Source organism: Psittacula echo (genome assembly GCF_963264785.1).
Source record: "Psittacula echo genome assembly, chromosome: 6".
NCBI classification, from domain to species: Eukaryota; Metazoa; Chordata; class Aves; order Psittaciformes; family Psittacidae; genus Psittacula; species Psittacula echo.
This window is the reverse complement of record NC_137743.1, coordinates 57,869,425-57,886,489: the sequence shown is the minus strand read 5'-3', so window position 1 is coordinate 57,886,489 and position 17,065 is coordinate 57,869,425. Positions and strand designations below refer to the sequence as shown.

Sequence of the window (17,065 nt, the reverse complement as noted above, 5' to 3'; positions counted from 1 at the left end):
GAGTTTAAAGAAATTCAATTTGTTTTAAAAATAGATTCAATACCTAGTTTTCCTGCTTTAACGCAGCTTGATGTGAATAGGATCTTGTAGAAGGCTTGAGGGGGTAGTTATGGAGCAAAGCAGATCACTGGTAGATTTAGCATTGTGTACGTGTGCACCAAGTTATTTTTAGCATGAGTGGAGCCTAGTCAGAAGACTTCTGGTTTGTGTGCTATTCTGTTGCGTTTTAAACTAATGCTGTGCATAACTGGCATTAGTTAAGGGGAAAATGTAGCGCTGTTTGCTTACATCATGCAAGGTAAAATTAGTGACCAGATTAATAACAACTCATTTTTCAGGCATGGACTGGAAGCCAGCTGCATGGCAGTACTGTATAGGAAGAAGCAGCCATCTCGGGTTTTATATTGCGTTAATTAATATTTTCCTCCTTCTCCCATCATTTATGTTGACATTAACATTAATTAGTTACTTGCAGCAACCAAAAAGTATTGATGAAAGCCTGCGAATCTAATGTGCTTTTGTAAAATCAGTTTCCTGCTTAAGCAGGTATTTCCCTAGTAATTGACACAAACCAGTCTCGGACGGGGACGCAGAGGCAAGTTGCTTGTACGATTAATTCACCATGTTCTGTGGTTATTTCATGTTTATAGTAAAGAGAATACTGTAAATGTAGGGCCAGATGCTCCACCTGTGTCCTCAGCTGGAGGCCTGGCCTGAATAATTTGTAAAGGTGCTATCCTTTACGTTCCCTTCAACTATAGATCTTACGATAAAAGCACTAGGGTTGTAAAACCTTCCTCTTGTTTTTCTTTGCCTTTGTTAAAAATGTAGAACATTATAGGCAATCTAATACCAGTGCAGGATAACAAACCATACCTGTGAATGCTATAGTGTGTATATTGCAACATGGCAAAAATAACCACCCATTTGTAACTGTAGTCTCTCAAATACTTACTAATTGTAGGTGTTAAAGTGAATCATCTCACATTTGCAGGACACATTAAAGTGGCTTGTTTGTTTGGGGGTTTTTTGTTGTTGTATTTTGTACTGGTTTAAAGATTAGTAAATAGGCTCTTTTTTTATCCCAGATAACCTACAGATAAGAAAATCGCATAAAATGAGAACTGATCCACAATAACATTTTGTCTTTGAAGGGATAAGTAGTTACCTGATGCCAACCTTGTGGCTTTAGTTTCTTCCTCCAAATAGCACGGGAGCTTGGTACTTTAAATACTGACTTTCAAACAGCTAATATTCCATTCTATCTTACAGGACAGCTAATCTTCCTGATTTTCCGTCTTTTGTTTTCTGATTTTCCTTTTTGTGTAGGAATGTCTAAATATTATAAAAGGTCAGGTGGTTTCTGTTTAAATAATGGATTGCTCCAGGCTTTAAAAATGATGCGTATTTATGGTTCTGCCATCTGCAGAAGCAGCAGCCTATCGTAAAGTTACTGTATTGATCTGTCACTAGTCTTGTCTTGCCTGCCAAATGAAAAATGGCTTAAACTCATAACCTGGGCCAGCAGTTGTCCTATTGTAAGCCAGACAAAAATGCTATTGATCTTTTTTGCTGAAGTGTTCTTTTCACAGCTTGCCAGCATCAACACACTGTTGTCCTTACCCAGGGCTAATTACCTAATAATTTAATGCAACTGAGACAGTAGTCTCAGTTTGGTTTAGCAGCAAGGGAATATGCTGTAACTTCAACAAGATGAGACCTCTTTAAGGCATGGTCATGATTACAGTGCTTGTCTTAACTTTTGCGCTCTCACTTCAAGTTTGGTTTCCTCTACACTAAAGAATAACAGTCTACTTAGATTGTGGTGTGCTATCACTATAGGATTTATAGGAAGCAAAACCCAGCTGCACTGTTGGTATCTGTAGTCTTGTATGGTGCTCTTGGTTATGCACTTGCACTTTAGCCTTATGATAGCTTCTGGAGTAAAATCAAGTAGTTCATTCAATTAATCATGGGAACCCTGTGGCTTGTGAGCTATAGACAGGCAGATTCAGTCATGTTTGAGGAACAACTGATCATATCTTTTTTGGTTGTTTCATTTTGTTGTGTTTTTGGTAAAACACCAACCAACCAAGTAAATCTACTGCTGAATTTTTTTAAATCAAAGTTTGTATTTCTTCTTAGGAAGTACATTTTTTTAATCCTCCTACTGTTACGGAGGGCAGAAGGCTGCAAGAGAATTCAGGATAGAAGCATGAGAAAGAAGTAATCTGCTCACACGTTGAAAACTTGTAAGAGTCTTCTACAAGTTTTTTGATATTTTTAATTTCAATATTTGAATAATGTATGAATTTGAATAGGTGTATGAATGGGGATTGTTTGCTTCCAGTCCCTATCTGCGTATAAGAAGTAGTTGGTAGAGCTTCACATGGGGGAATGGCTTAATGTCATTCAGCCCATGTTTAATCTTGTGAGTGGTTCTCCTGGCTTGTCATACACCCTCATGGTGGTGAAAGATACAGCATGTACAGCATTTCTTTTAGAATAAGCTAATAAAAGCTTCTGAAATATAATGACAAGCATTTTCACAAAAAGTGATGGCCGGCATCGTGTAGTGGTTTTCAGCTGTTCCCTGTTTTTTTAAAATTCTTGACCAAAGAAGACAGCTTCTTCTGTATTCTTTGCCCGTGTTGGCCACATCTTAGTTTGTATTTCAGAATTATGCATGACTCAAGTTCTGTTTTTGTTTTCTCTTCCCCGTAGCTGAGCACAGTGTGAGGCAGGGTGTACAGGAGGCGGAATAAAACAGATAATCCCTCAGGGAAGTTATTCCTTATATTTCATACATTAATTTCTTTGGAGTGTGCGTGCTTATGTTAATTTTGTACATGAAAAGGGAGTTTAAGCTGTAAGAACACTTAAAATTTCCTTGAAATAAGGGAACTTTTAATCTCTGAAAGCATCCTCAAAGTGCAATTAACTATTCTGACTCAACAGATGTTTCTGTAAACTAGAACACATCTGTCAGATTACAGAACTGATATGCCACTGTATATGATTTAAAATGAGTCCCCATAAATGGACCTATTGTGATAAATATCATCTAGATGGCAAAGATGTCCATCTTTTCAATAGTCCTGTAATAATGTTTCACAACACACTATTCGTTGTCGCTCTCTGAAGGTTGCTATAGTCATGTGAAATGTCTAGCTCTTCCTTTGTATCTTTGTTAAACTTGCTTGGTTTTTTTCTGCATCTTTCTGGTTCCTTTTTAATGCATGTGGGCTTCAGTGGTATTTTTAATAAAACAGTAGAACTAAAGAGTTTTCTAAGCCTTTCTGAAGATTCCCAGTAGCCAATCCAACTGATTTTTAGACTGCACTCCATCTGTCTAGGAAAGAAAGAAAATACATTAGTAGTCCACACATGAGCAGCTTATTAGTTCATTTGGTGTGTGCAGTACAGTGATTCAAGACTGATCTAAAATATTCATCCACAATTACTGGTGCAGCACAGTTCAAAGTGCGTAAAATCTGTGGGTTTGACTGAGAAATTTAAGGGAAATAGCTGCAAATTGATTCTGTATGTAATTAATGAAACATTTCATTCTTATGTAAATATTAAATGCTTGGTTATTTTTTTCTCCTTTTTTATCTTTCCTCTTACTGGGCTCCCTCTCCCTGACCTCCATTATGTGTTTGTTTGTTTTGTAGGATGGTGGGTGGGCTGGCATGGGGGTATATTCCCTTGGGAGGAAGAATTAATAGCTGAGTCCTGTGACTCATTCACTGAGCAAACAGCTGTTCTGCCTCTAATTCACCCCTCCTCAGATGTCCATCCCACCCCCAGAGAGGAGCTGCCAGAAGGCAATGTTTATCTCTGCCTCCCTTGTTGGAGCTCCCCATCCACTTTCTTAAGCACTTCCCTTGACCGAGCAACCCCTCACAGCAGAGGTGCAGATACAAGCCCGTGGAGCCTCCTCCATGTTGGAGGGTCAGTGGCAGCAGCCACATCTCCAAAGTGTCTGAGCAAGATTTTCCAGGGCTCACCTCTTACAGAATAGTGGTTTTACCACAACAGTGCCTGTTCAGTGCTGGAGCTGGATGCTTGTGGCTTTAATATGGGTTAAAAGCTTTCGGCATGTTGGAGAGGAAGGGTTTCTGAGGACAGGAGAGCAGCAAGTGGATGTTCATGAAGATGGAGAAGAGAAGGCTGCATGGAGACCTCATAGCAGCCTTCCAGTATCTGAAGAGGGCCTACAAGGATGCTGGGGAGGGACTATTCATCAGGGACTATAGTGACAGGACAAGGGGTAACGGGTTCAAACTTAAACAGGGGAAATATAGATTGGATATAAGGAAGAAATTCTTTACTGAGAGGGTGGTGAGGCACTGGAATGGGTTGCCCAGGGAGGTTGTGAATGCTCCATCCTTGGTGGTGTTCAAGGCCAGGTTGGATGAGGCCTTGGGTGGCATGGTTTAGTGTGGGGTGTCCCTGCCCATGGCAGGGGGGTTGGAACTAAATGATCTCAAGGTCCTTTCCAACCCTAACTATTCTATGGTTCTATGTAGGGAGTGAAGTTAGTGAGGTAGGGCTGGGATTGTGTTTAGGGTCTCTCCCTCCCTCTTTCAGTGTCACTGAAAATTAATGTGAGTTTTGCAAATGCTGTCAGTGGAAGAGTTTAAGGGCAGCCTGCAGTATAACATAGAAAATCCCGAGGCAAACTTCAGTTTGTTTTGAAGTGACTTGTCTTTCCAGCTCAGATGTCCACACAGAACACAAATTGTGCAACATTGCCTGCTCTTGGCTGCCTTTCCAAGCTGCCAATGACCTCAAGTTTCAGTGTGGGCAGCCTGGCAGGGTTTGGCATGAGGGGAAGCCCTGGACCCTGCCCTGCAGCCCTCCAGAGCACCAGAAAACCAGGATCCAGGGCTACCAGTTTGGGCGCGCTTATGTGTAACAGCTTATGTGATGGACCGCAAGGAGCACTCATCTGCTTTGACCAAATGACTTGAAGAGAAGATGGGGGAAAGACTGCTGCTAGCTGTTAAATCCTAAGATATGACTCTTCCTCTGAGGCATATGTGCAGTTATTTATTTCAGTGCTTTTATTTCTATGACGCTAGTTTGCACAGAAGGCTTGGATCTTTAGAATTGTGTTTGCCTGCATCTTACTTGGGTTGCGGTGTTGCAACTTTCCTGCCATTCACTTCCCTGGCACAGCAACACTGCTCACACAGGCTAAGCAGGTGGTAGCCCCCATGCTACACCATGTGTGGATGTAGGTTTGCATGTATGTGCACGTTCACAGCACTTAAACTTATATATGGAGGTGGTTAGTATATGGTAGTATTCAGTGAGCTGATGTGAAGAAAAAGGACATGGCAGTGGATAGATTTGTACTTGTGTGAGATGCCTACCTTCATGTTTAGAGAGACATGTGTTCATCCATAGGTTTTGGCACACCTGCCAGGAGAGTGGCTAAACCCAATGAAATTAATGTTTGTAATTAATGAGTTGACTGGCAGAATATAGGATGTTAAAATTACTTCTTTGTTTCTCCTTCCACACACATGAAGGGTTTCCCTTAATGTGTGTCTTCAGTGCATCACTTGAACTGCTTTCTGTTTAAATACCTGGTTACTGGTGAGTTCCATTCTCATTTAACTAAAAGAGGGAAATTAGCCTTCTTGTCTCCACTCCCGTGAGAGGAGGGTGATGGCAGCAATGGAAATTTGTATATTGACCAAGGTTAAAAGGTTATTAGACAGGGATGGTAAAAAAAAACCTGCCCAAATTTCACATTGCTGACCTTTAAACTTTATTTCTGATAGGAGAATGTGAGAGAACGAGATGTGTTGTATATGTTTTCTTTAGATACTTTAGTAAGAGCTCTTAGATACTGTTTCGGTTTTGAAAATGAATGCACCTAATTTTTAACTTCTCTTTTAAGAAGTTAAACTGGAGGGGTTTTCACTTACTGCTGCAAAGGTCAGAGCCCTCTTTTGTCATTCTTATTTGAAGCAAGTGGATAAAGGAAAATTTTGGGGAGTTCAGATAAGTTCTACAGAATGAGGAACCAGCTCAAAACCGCAAGGCAGAATTTGGGTGGACTTTCCCCATGAAAAAACTGTTTAAAAAGTACTTTTTACCTAAGAAGAAATTAAGAGTTTTTCTTCATAAAGCCTGTGCACAAAGCTCTGAAAGTGTTTAAGGCTTTGTGGGTGTTGGTTTGTTTTAAAGTTCTTTTTAAAAACCATCTTTCCTCACTTATGTCCTCCCTGTCTGCATATGTATTGCTGTACGCACAACCCTGTTTTATACTGTACTTAAGGAAGAACATTTTCTGACCACAGTGAAGCAAAGCTTTTTGTTTATAAAGAAAAAATATTTAGTGTAATGAAACAAAGTAGGAAAGAGGCACCAACTACATGAGTGTCATTTTCTGGGTTTCTTTTCAACCCTGTATTTTTCTCTTGATGTGGTGGGTTTGGTGTGTGTGTCGTGTTCCCTGCCTCCCCCAGCATAAATAATGTGCATGTATTACATGCACCTTTAAGCTCTCTGCTTGGCTACTGTGCTTAAGTAGTAATGCCATGAAGATTTAAAAAAATACTGCCAAGTATAAGACATTTGTTAGTCTCACAGATGATGGCTTAACTTTTAATATTCCTTTGTGTTTTAAATCTCGACATTTCTTATGACCTACAATTAAAATTACTTTAGTGAAGTCTCAACTTATATCCAGGTTGCTGTGTGGTTTAGTGTCTCCAGGGAGAGTCTTGAGCTGCTCACTAAATCAATTTGTTCTTTTCTCAAAACAGATTAAATACATTTTACCACATTAAATTAAAAAATAAATAACCCCATATGACATAACTGCTACATGTGAAATTAAAAATGTGCTCTGCACGCTTTGAAGGGTAGTAATTTTGATGCCAATGCTGTGCTGATAGTATTCCACCAGAGAGAGAAATGAATGGTTAAAAACAAGCATGTCTAATCCTGTCTCACTGTTCTGTTAGTCTTGTTTGAGAATTAAGTTGATGGCACACTACTTGGGTGGGTGCTAACTGCTAGATGTGGCAATAATCTTCTTTAGCAGAGCTGAGACACTCTGCTTCCACTGCATCACCTCCCTGGAGTTAGATTTCTGTTGGTTTTTTTTTCTGTCTTGTTCATGCATACTGCTTTCTTTTCAGGTCAGCCCTCTGCTATGTACTCCTTTAGCAAGATTAGCTGCAGAACTTGCTTGTGACTCACCTGCATCCTTACTCGATGCTTCAAGTATAATTTTAGTAGAATCCTCCTGCCCCTAGTTTATTTTGTATCCTACTCCCAGGAGAAGCAGAAGGAAATCAGTGGCTTGTAGTGCTCTGCAAATCTGCAGAGGATATGGAGGCAGCTGTATGTAAGGAGATCAGATGCACTGGCTATGCCAGAAGCAGCCTTTGTTCCTTCAAACCACTTCCATGGCTGTACTTGAGTGGATTATTGTTTAAGGCCCTGTAAGAACAATAGGATATAAGGAAAAGGGAAGGGGGAAATTTTTCTAAAATAGAACAAAACAAACTAAAAATGTTGCCACGGAAATAGATGGCAAATGGTCTCCAATAATGGGATTTTACAAGAGATGTCTAATCTCCAGAACAATGGTTCAGTTTAAGCCAAGATTAATAGTGCTCATTATCCTATGCCTGCAAGTTGGCAGCTCAGCCCTCTGCTATAAACAGTTGCGCTCAAGTATGCTACTGTCTGCTGCAGACTAGGTAGGAGCTGTTACTCCAATGGTCACTTGTGAAATGTAATGATTTGCAAACTCTAATTGTTTTGGATTCATCTGCTCCTGGCTGATTTTTGCTGTTGCTGGCTGTGGTGCTGGTAGGCTGGAGCAGCCTAGCTGGGGGTCACAAAGCTGCATCTGGGCTGTCTCCCTGGCACAGAGCGGGCACACCAAATCTGCCTCTTTTCAGCTCAGGCCAAAGCGACCTGCATCAGGTTATTGTGTAACAGCAAAGTTGTGGTGTGTGTCTTCAGAGAGATGTACTGAAGTGCCTGTCCTCCCAGTCCTATTTCCCTGTTCCTGCTTACACCCGTTCCTCCCTCCTGATGCTGGATCTCCAGATCAGCTTGCTGACTCCTGTGCAGCCCTCAAATCTGGGGTGTGGGGCTGAGAAGCGAGGCAAGATGCAGTGCTGCCCCAGGAACTTCAAGGTTCCCAGGAGAGCAGAGACATGGATAGTGGCAATGTTGGGTCTGTGGCTTTAGGTGCTCTAGGTGCATTTTCAATTCAGATGCAGCATGGAAAAGAGAGCTGGATTGGAAAAGTGGTTCTTTTAATAATTAGATTTTTGTGAAGTTGGGAGAAGCAAAGGATTTTGGTTTTGTTCTAAACTGGAGATCATGATACTGCATACTGCTGCTGTTAGGCCTTCTATATGTAGGTCATAACACAAACCTGACATTCCCTTCCATCTCCAAGTAAGTAAATTACAACTTCATGACCTCCACATCTGAAATAAAGTGCACTCCAGTTATGTTTTCTTTTTTTGAAATAATGCAAAATACAAGTTTGAGATGGATTTCATTTCTGTTTAGGTAGGGAAAAGAAACTAAGCATAAACTTTTGTTAAAAATCAGAAAAACTAATTGAGGAAATGGTGACTGAATAAACAAAACTGCTTTTACCCCAGTGAAAAATAAAGCAAAAATTGAAATACTACTGGGATTCTTTCTTATTTTACTCTTACTCTGTCTCTGCCCAGGAAAGGAACACACAAACCTCACTAAGCTTAGGGTCCCTTTCTTTTTCACCTCTCCAAACCCCCCACCTATTTTTCATTGCGTACTTTAGCAATATTTTATGCTTCTCTTTCATAAATCTAGCAGACTCTTCCTTTTTCGGCAGAGGACAGCATTCTCTGCTTGTCAGGCATACACTCAGTGTTGATCTTGAGTTGCTTTAGAATTTCAAAATAGAATTTCAAGTCTCTGAAAACTCCTGAGTTGATAGAGGATTATGGTACCTAACAAGGACTGTGTATAATATTTAAACAGTGTGTAGAAGTGTTTAAAATTTCCTGTTTAGCAGAAGTTTGCTTGTTGATCAGTAAACTTATGTAGGAAGGACAGCCCTTTGTATTCTTCACTGAAGACCCAGTTACAGCCCTGGATAAATGAGAACTTGGGATTCTGTGGTTTTGAAAACCACAGTTTTAAAACCATGCTGTGGTTTTACAGGAATTTTGGGCTTGAATATATTCTGTAGTTCAAGAATAGTGCTGCAACTTGGAAAGAACTTGTGAAAGTAGAAAAATACCTGGAATTTGCACTGCTTTATGTATTTCCGTAAGAAAATTGTACAACAGACTCATGTCTATCTTTGCAATATTTCTGGTTTCCAAGGATTTATCTGTGTGTTTTGTATTTGCTATCTCTTTAATTTTTGTTTGGGTATGTAGAGACCAAATGGTATTTTGTTTCTGGAAGCTGAAGGTTTTGCAGCTCAAGTCCAGTGCAGGCTGAGTACTGAGGTGTAGACAGTGAGATATCTTGAGGTCCCTCTTGCTTTCCTCAGAGGATAAGGCTGAGACACAGGGCTCTAGGAAGATCTATGATACTCCAGGAACATCTATAATAAACCTGTCTCTCAGAACTGCCAGGTACCAGGTGGGATCAGGATGTGATGAGAAAGCAGGGAAAGTTGTTTGTGCTTGACTCAAGTCCATTACAATGTTACAGCTGAGATGTGGGAGGCCTAAAGATGAACTCTGTGTTGCCTCCCTGTTGTTGGATTTCTTCCAGTTCTCACCTTCAGTGTTTCTTACATGCTTTTAAGACTTGCCATGATGCACAGTTTGCTCTGGGTGTTTCCCTTATGTATATTGACCTTTTCCGTTGATTCATCTTGGCAAAATCACTAAGAACCAGAATGTCATGTTGAAAGAAAACTGTTGAAACTGCACGGAACATTGGGCCTAAATTGCTGGGTTTGATGACAGGAGCTGCAGAGGAGGGAGATATCACCTGGGCTGCCCTGCAGGAATGCCCCCGTGGGACCGTGGCTGCCCCAGGCTGGAGCTAGGACATCCTTGGCAGACTAGGGCTAGTGAAGGAGGAGTCCAGGCTCAGATGGGAAATCGAGTGAATCAGCAAGGAGCAGTGGAAGGACAAATGAGAAGTGGGGAGGAGCAGACAAACCACTGAGCATACAGCCCACAGCCACCTCTGCTGCCTGTTGCCTCACCAAAGGCGTTGGACTGGATTGGACTGAGTGCAAGGCATGGCAGTAACAAGGGAAGTTCGATTAGGAAAAGGGTCAGGAGAGAAGGAGTTTGGCTGAAGTTGAGCCTTGGGAAGGTGGAGGAAAAATTTCCCTCAGGGTTTGCTGAACTGTTTAGTTTCCTCTTTTTCCCCACAATTCCCCAAACAGTAAGTAAAATGTGTTAATTGACAATAAATAAAGTAAAATTAAGTAAAGCTCCCTGAGTTTAGGTTGTTTTGCCCACAACATGCAGATAACGAATTTTGGGGATTCTTGTACTTTGCCAGTTTTTGAATCTTTGGGGTTTACCTAGGCTGCCTTTACAGCTTTGCTTTTGAACTTTGGAAACTTAGAGATACAGCCTGTAAAAAAAAAAAAACAAGCAAGCAAAAGTATGAAAGCTGAAATTTGTATGTGATGATGAGACTCTGGAGAGCTGGCCTTAGGAAGAAGACCTAGTATTGCAGGAGTCATGATCAAATCACCAGAGTTGGCAGCCCTTCTGTGTTTCCTCTCCTTCCTCCTCTCACCTTCTGCAGCCTTCCCTGCTTGTATTGGTCCTTTCCTTCACCATATTGATTTTTATGGTGTAATCTACTCAGAGCAAGGGTTCTGTCTATTATGTGGTTGTAATGCACCACATATGCATTGCTATAGAAATAATCTCATACAAAGTGCCTGGAATCCCAAGCATCAAGCAGTTCATAGCCAAAAAAGCATTTGGCCAAAACCCTGCTTTTTTGTGCTCCCTCTGCTGGATCTGAGAGCGCAGGAAATAATCTCTGGCTGAGTGCTGCCTATTCCCCTCCATGCTCTTTCCTGTTCACACCTGGCAGCTCTCTTACTGGGCACCGACAGGTATTTGTGAGGATTAGTTGCGTTCCAGCGCCCGCTTGTGCAGCTGCGTCATGGGACGTGAACTGGGTATGAATGTGAAAAGGGTGGAGGTTGTGTGGCACCGTGTTGTGTCACAGCGAGGCCATGGTTTCACACCTGGAGAGGGTGACTGATGCTAGACTTAAGGTCTCTTCAGTTGTCCTTTTCCCCCTCATCTGTTCTCATTTTCAGGTGTAGCTCGCTACCCCAAACTGTACAGTGAGACTGTTTTGAGGATCTTCCTAGAAACAGGATGAGAGAACAGATCAGGCTTAAATAAAAAGCTGATTTTATCTTCAGAAACTGGTCCCTGTGCAGTGTGCTGGCAGACCTGGGTCTGGTATGAGGGCCAGGAATGGACAGGGGCAGTGGTGGGGCAGGTGGTACAGCCCGTGGGCAAGGTTGCATGGTGAAACTAGGGAGCAGATGCTGGTAGAGACAGATGTTCTTTAGAATCAGCTTGGACCTGATTTACAAAAAGTGGTCTGTGATGTGAATTCACAGACATGTTAGTAGGATAGCCCTTTTGAGAGGTGCTTTATGAAACGAAGTGGGAATTGTGGTGCCAGTTTTACAGACAGGCAGAGCTGAAATGTAGAGGAGGGGAGCAAAACGTTGGCTCTGTGTATTGCAGTAGTGCAGTTTAAGCTGGTTTAAACAGCCCCTGTTCCTACCCTCTGCCATCGCGGCTGATCACTCCTGACCTGTGCCTGCTCCCTGTGTTGTGTTGGCACAGCTGTTTATGAGAAATTAGTTCCCCCAATCCAGCTAACCGTGCAGCTGCACAAATGTGGGGTTGGACAGCTTATGCAAGCATCCAGGAGAGAGAAGTGAGAGGTAAAGTTTAAGCTGCCAAGGAAATGCTACAGCCCGATTTGCCAATGTCCCATCCTGTTGCACCTGGACTGGTACCCAGCTCCTGGGACAGGCAGAACAAAAGTTTATCCTTGGAGGAACAAACTTACAAGTTGGATAAATAAATAAGTCCAACTTCATTAAAGACCCCATCTGCATTAGCTGAGAAAGTCATGTTAACACATACTAAATCTGAATCAATTAACATATTTTCCCGGGCTTCTATAAGCAGTACAAAAGCACTGGGGAGAACTTCTGGATGAGAATAAACATGTCCCAGGGGGAAAACATTCACAGTTCAATGACGCCTTAAAAGCCAATCATTCACCCAGGGTGCCTGTCAATACGTAACTTCTCTAAAATTGCCCTTTGTTGTGAGGCAAGAAAACCAGCAAAGCTCCTGTCTGAAGCAGACAGTCCCTTGGTGGCACTGTAAGTGTTGGGGTGGGATCACTGCTTCTAACCTATAGTTTTCAGACATGTTTTTATTCTTTGTGAATATCAGTGAGCAGAATAAATATGACTGCAGAACAGACACTGTATGCAACTAACAAGTTATTTGTAATAACTTGAGGTTTTTCTTCCGCATTTAAGTCTTCTCTGACTTTTGCATCATATGAATTGCTACAGAAGTGTCTGCTCCCGAATCTGGTCCTTGGGGAGGAACCTGCACTGGCTGTGAATTGTGTGCCTTATTCTTTTTCTGTAATACTTGCTTTTTCATGTTTGATGGAAAACTCTTTTGCATGAAAGTTGTTTGGAAGTTAGTCAAAAGAGAAGGAAAACATAGTCATCATGTTGCTTTCTTCAATATTTGCTGAGGTTTGGAGCCTAGTAGTAAGGCTGTAAGGACACCTTGTCTGCCTGCTGAAACAGCATGTAACAAAATACATACTGCCTGTAAACATTTCCCTGTCTCCCTTCGCAGTCTTTCTTTATAATTAAAAAGCATTTCCTAGAAGTCATACTGCTGTGCCAATGTAATCCATAAACTTGTCTTGTTTTGCCGCAGACAGCATGAAGGTTTTGAGGTGTTTTGGCATATTCCCCTGAGCAGAGTTCGGGGGTTGGGGTATTTTTTTTAACGGCACTTGGCTCACAACAGTCAGTGATTTATCATTTATAAAGAGAATAAAAGAGACTTCAGCATGACCTTTAACTGGAAAGAAACATTACCATTTGATTCAGGAAATTTTGATATAAACCTCAGCAGAATTCTTGTTATCTTTTCCTTGTCTCATTGTTACAGGCAAAAAAACCTGTAAGACTTAAACTGCTGGAGTGAGTCTTGAAAGCTTGGGGGTGGCAGAGCTGATCTGGAACCTGGACTCAGTCTCAGATCTGGTCCTTCAGGCTTGGTCCTGGTATTCCTAAATGCTCTTCATTCATTTCAGGTCTGTTCAGTGAGCTGCTTTGAATATTACCATGTTATGCAGGAGAAGGGAAGCATGATGTGTCTGTATTTTTTTTTGCAGGTAAATGGAACTTGTTATGTGAGGGTGTTGAGGAAACAGCCCCCAGCTACCTAGAGGAAGAAAGGCCAGTGGGAAAAATTCAGGTAAGAAAGCTGTATGCACCATCAGGCAGTAAACACACTTGTGAGCTTTCACTCTTTTTCCAGATGCTGCATCGTGTTTTGTGCATTAAGGGCTGATCTGGTCACTATCAAAGTTTATTTGTTGTTCTAAGAAGCAGTCCTGTTTGGTCAATTGATTGCAACAACAAAACACTGCAAGCCAAGCCCTCAGCATAAACATTCCTTGGGCTATCCCTGGTACATTATTGATCCTGATACAGAATACAAACAAATTACTCTTTGTATGAGCCATTCGGGCTATAAAACGGAGGAGTAATATGTTCTACTTGCTGCCAATAAATGCGTATTTATAATAAACAAAGTAGAAATCCCTGAGTAGAAATGAGCAGTAGTTTCAATAATGTGTTCAGTAGCTCATGTCCAGCTGTTGTACAGAAATAAAACACAGTGGACACTCCAGGGTTTCTGTTCCCCCCACCACCAATAGGTAATATCATCTTTGCCTTATTTCCAATGCAGTTCAGAGCTTCTCAAGAATTTGGTCCACGTATTAGTCTTCCTGGGGACGAGCTGCCTTTCTTTACACTGTTATGTGGGTCATCTCCACTTTCACTCCTTGTCACATCCCTGCAACATTTCCTTATACTGGGAAATAGCATTCAAGACACTTTCATGCATTTGTAGTTGTTCTGAATGCAATTGAAATTAGGGGAGGAGGAGTCAGTACCTTGTGACCATCACCACCAGAGTGCATGGGTGATAACTGAACCCATTTCCAAAAGGAAAAAAGTTAATGATCTGCTCTACCCTGCTCATATAATCCTCCCTCGCCCTCATTCATATTTTCAGTGCTCCACTTTGATGAGCAACAGATAGTTGACCTGAAGGCATTTCTTGATGAACATTTCTATCTGCTCTCAGCCTTGAAAAACTCAACCTTTTCATGAGCTGTATGGGAGAAAAATGTGTAAGACTAATATTTATAGGCTGAAAGAGAGGGTAGAGGAAAGACTGAAGTGTAAAACTTGCTTCCAGCAGAAATGCCATCCCTGTTTTACCTCTGATAATTAGAAGCATTTTTGACATGGCTACAAAAGCAAGTTAGTGGTGTGTGCCTGCCATTGGCTGTGCTTTTGTACTGCAGGACTGTTTTCCTTTTTGTACAGTGATGCTTTCTTCTATTTTGTTTCAAGACAAAACAGAAATTTCAACTGATACTGAACTATTATGTTATGATTCATCCATACTCCTACATTTAAAATTATTACTTCTAAGTACTTACACATGTGAAAACTGGAAGGTTGTTATTCAAGTTCACATTTTGAGTACTTTTTCGTAATGTTTAGTAAAGTTCATGTGCATAAATCGTTTCATTAATAGTTCTTACTAAAATCATACTGAAAGACTAGGAGGAGGAGAGGTTTTAACTGCTGTGATTTTTGCCAGGAAAAGATCTTGTTATATTAAGAAATACAATATTACTGATTGTAACTGTAATAGGAGATTTAGAGGACATTACAAATAGTTTTTACCGGTGCCTTAAAGAGTATGTTTTATTTTATGCCTCCTGAATGTAGGTCTGAGACTTCAGTCTTTAATTATAAAAAATAGCGTGTGCAGGCACAGGAATACAACAAATAAATAAAAAAACCACCCCAAAACCCACCCTGTTTCAAAACTGTATTCCTGAAAATCTCCTGGAGATTTCCCTGAACTTGGATCCTGGTGTGCTTAAAAAAAAAAAAAAAAAAAAAAAAATCACTGTTTTGTGAAGGAACTTGGGAAAGAAGTTCCTTGCTGTGCCTTCGGGCCAGGTGGCCTCGCTGCTGTAGAGCTGGAATGTTTGCCATGGTATTTCCGGAGGCTTAATAAACACACAGAAAGAACAGGAGGGTGAGGAGGATTTATTTTTTAATTATTATATTCCCCCTCTCCTCCTTTTACTTCTTTTTGTGGCAGCCTACAATTAATTACACTTCAGGTGTGGATTTTCTTTAGGAATCTCGAACAGTTTTTATCCAGAGGAGTTTTTATCTGATCAGTCCAATGAATTTTAAGAATTCATCTGTTTTTTCCAAGAAAAAAGTTAAAAGCTATTTGGCACTACTTTTAATTGCTGAATTTGTCTAGAATTATTTTTTACTTAATGTAATAGCTGCTAACCTACATATTAAGCCTAACTCTGTTATTTAGATGGTGTTACTGGTTTACTTTTGGCATGTGTCACTGTGAGTGGCATTCAGTAATCTGACTTGATAGCTGTCATCTTGCAAGCTAGAGTAATGCAAACAGAAAATGAGCACTCAAAAAAGGTTACAGTGAAGAGCCATTTCCTAAGTCCTGCTGCAGCAGCATAGAATCCCCAAGTCAAATGACAAAAGCAGAGAATTAGTTCTGTCTCCTGGTATATAAGGGTTAAGATTATGCAAACCTTTTTTTTCTAACTGTAGGAGTGGCACATGCTCCTTTGGAGACTTTGCAAACACCACCTCAAACTATAATTGTGAGGATCTCTGTGTCAGTCTGTAATGTCAAAGATATGTTTTGTCTTGGTGGCAAAGTGGGTGCAGGAGACCCTGCACTCTCTCTTTCACCCCTGGGCTGGTAGAGGTACACCTTCTCCTCCTCCTCATCCCTTCACCTTCCAGCTGAACTCAGCTGCTTGTTGAACAAGGACAGAGAACTGATATGTTTTAAAAATAACCTGGCAAGAATGGGGAGGGAGGGGGAGGATCAATGGACTATTTTTAATTTAACCAACTCTGTTTGCTACACAGTACCATTAAGTTATCCTAAGGCAACCAGGAGGGGTAGGGAGAGGGCAGTACAAAGGGTAACAAGCAGCCAGAGCCAGCTTTGTCACTGCAAAAAATCACCTTAGCGATGTGGCTGTGTGTTCCATGAGGCTGCTCAGGGCATAGTCAGTGGAAGGTTTATGACCACATCCAGGTGGGCTTATTGCTGAGTCAGATTGTTAACTGCATCAAAAATTACTAAAAGGCAGCATGGTTTTGCCTTGGAGTGTTCCTTTATACTCTGAAAGCAGTAGATTCTCCCTTTCCTTGGAAGAGTCTTGGCATAGGAAGAGTAAGGCAAAGACAGCAGGAAAAAAGGCTGAATGTTTGAGGAAAGGGAATTGTCCCTCCCCAAACCAGCTTTGTTAACAGAAATAGATGGAAGAAAATAGGGGCAGCTTCCTGTCTAAAAGAAAATGGGAAGAACTGTTTGAGGTGGTCGTAGTGATAGTTTTGGAACTGCTCCCATGCTGTAGGGGTAGACAGATGGGGTACAGCAATTGCTGTCTAGGCCACTGACATTTGAGTCAATTCTGTTTGCATTTCTGCAATTTCAAATCTGTAAAGCTGACTTGAGGCATGCTTTGAGTCTGAAGGTAGACAGCTGAACTGGTAATGTTGCCACTGTTTCCTGAGTGCACTGCCCCTTATCATGTCAGTATTGGGGAACGGTGACTATGGGGGAATGGAGAGTCCTTTTTTCCCCCCTGTTTACCTTGGTGGTTATTGGTAGAAAACTCCTAGATCCTGTGGCATGAAACACATACTGCGATAATT

General features: G+C 41.2%; 1 protein-coding gene across 1 annotated transcript in view; it reads left to right on the top strand.

Moving 5' to 3' along the window:
• Positions 1–13,430: 13,430 nt before the first annotated feature.
• Positions 13,431–17,065, top strand: part of ZMIZ1 (zinc finger MIZ-type containing 1) — a gene marked incomplete at its 3' end in the record, with an annotated part of 221,336 nt that continues 217,701 nt past the window's right edge. The window contains 1 exon segment of the mRNA XM_080622186.1: positions 13,431–13,514.